This window comes from Prunus avium, unplaced genomic scaffold (assembly GCF_965620075.1).
Source record: "Prunus avium unplaced genomic scaffold, drPruAviu1.hap1.1 HAP1_SCAFFOLD_66, whole genome shotgun sequence".
NCBI lineage: Eukaryota > Viridiplantae > Streptophyta > Magnoliopsida > Rosales > Rosaceae > Prunus > Prunus avium.
Genome location: NW_028276921.1, coordinates 97,501 through 100,000, shown reverse-complemented (window position 1 = coordinate 100,000; position 2,500 = coordinate 97,501).

The window sequence follows — 2,500 nt, the reverse complement described above, 5'->3', positions numbered from 1 at the left end:
TCACTTGAAGCCAACGCATCGTCACCATGTGTTCGTGTGGCCGAGAATTGGGTAGCTTCTTCATCAACCCCACCAAAAGCCATCCTCGACATACCCGTGCATTGAGAAGGTTTGGTGGCCGTACTCCCAACACAAAAGCATACCGAAGACAACCCCAAGCAAAAGTTCACTTGAAGCCAACCCATCGTCGCCCACAACTAGTGGGTGAATGGTGTGCTTCCCGGGGTTGGCATAGACATTCCCTCGCATGCAAAAGATTGTCGATGCGAAAGATTGTCTATGCCAAACCCGGGAAGCACACCATTCACACACTCCCGACCGGTGTGGTGTGGCGGTGATTGGATAGTTACAGATTGAGCACTTGCCAAGGATCAAAATGTGTCATTTAGAAGAAACATTTTCAAAAAGTTTTTAAAATCTTGTGGGTTTGCAACTCATAAGAGCGTCACTTTCAACGTCCCCGGTATTGGATTGAGTTTCTAAAAACAACCGTGCACACCGAGGTTAAACTTTACCGGCTCCACTCCGACTCGCCGCTCGCCCACAATTTGTTTGCAACGAAACATTTGTTTTTAATTTTGTTGGTTTAAATCTTGTTGGTTTGAAATTGTTTTGAAAAGGTTCTTTAAATCTAGTGGGTTTGCAACTCATAAGAGCATCACTTTCAACGTCCCCGGTATTGGATTGAGTTTCTAAAAACAACCGTGCACACCGAGGTTAAACTTTACCGGCTCCGCTCCGACTCGCCGCTCGCCCACTAGTCCGAAGGCAACAAAACATTTGTTTTTCATTTTGATGAAAATTTCTGTTTTTAAATCTTGTTGGTTTGAAATTTTTTTGAAAAGGTTCTTTAAATCTTGCGGGTTTGCAACTCATAAGAGCGTCACTTTCAACGTCCCCGGCATTGGATTGAGTTTCTAAAAACAACCGTGCACACCGAGGTTAAACTTTACCGGCTCCGCTCCGACTCACCGCTCGCCCACAAATCCGAAGGCAACAAAACATTTGTTTTTAATTTTGATGAATTTTTTTGAAAACATTGGCTTGGCAAGCCCCAATCCGCGACTATCCACCCACCGCCACCCCACACGGGTGGTTGTTGTTGCGAAATGAGGTTGTGGTCGACATGCCCGCGCATTTGAGAAGGAGTTCCTAGCACTCCATGCTCTTCCATGCCAAAAAAAAGCCTAGACAACCCCATTTCGCAACTTTCCACGCCTTTTTTTTTCCCCCTCACCCATGGCGGCGGCGTGGTGGCGGCGGCCGGATTCCGGCCACCACCGCCATGGGTGGCAGCCCCCCGACCCCGACACCAAACCCATAATACCGAGGCAACATATCGAGGCAACATATCGAGGCAACATGACATGGGTGTGGCGTGGGGGAAGGGGGCTGCAGCTAGGAGGGCATGGGCTGCCATGCATATGCAGGCAACACACACCCCCCTATATAGCATTTTATGCATTTAGCCCTTTGACAGGAAGAGACATCACCTATGCGCGAGGAGTCATAATGGGCTCTAAATAATTCAATACAAGGTATTTGGACGTGATTTTTTGCAGGGATACTAAGAAACATGCAATCTCTGATGGGAAAAAGTTTCATAAATATTTGAAGTCGGGAAGTATTTTTTATTATTTTTAGAAGTCGTAAAATTGAAAAAATCATTAAAAGAAATCCGGGAGGAATTTTTTAGTTTTGTAACTTGGAGAAGGTACTAAAAATCATAGACTACTTATGGGGAGCTTATTGTGCGAGGAAATTTCAATAAAAATGGGGTTTGACAAGGTTTGAAAAATTCTGTCGACATTTGAAAAAATCTGGAACTAGGCTGCCGGCATGCTGCGCACATGCTGCGCGCATGCTGCGCGCAGGCTGCGCGCAGGCCACGGCAGGACAAGTTTCGCTAGCCTCACTGTCGACCGAATGCGCAAGCTGCGCGCACGCCATGGCAAGACAAATTTCGCTAGCCTCACTGTCGACAGAGTCAGCACGCTGCGCGCACGCCATGGCAGGAGAAGTTTCGCTAGCCTCGCTGTCGACAGAATCAGCACGCTGCGCGCAAGCTGTGCGCGCGCATGGCATGGCAAGTTTCGAAAAATTCTGTCGACAGGCTCCCGAGCGCGCACGCTGCCGACATGTTGTGCGCACGCTGCCGGCATGCTGTGCACACGCTGCGCGCAAGCTGTGCGCGCGCATGGCATGGCAAGTTTCGAAAAATTCTGTCGACAGGCTGCCAAGCGCGCACGCTGCGCACACGCTGCCGGCATGCTGTGCGCACGCTGCCGGCATGCTGTGCACACGCTGCGCGCAAGCTGTGCGCGCGCATGGCATGGCAAGTTTCGAAAAATTCTGTCGACAGGCTCCCAAGCGCGCACGCTGCGCACACGCTGCCGGCATGCTGCGCGCACGCTGCCGGCATGCTGCGCGCAAGCTGTGCGCGCGCATGGCATTGCAAGTTTCGAAAAATTCTGCGGCCAGGCTCCCAAGCGCGCACGCT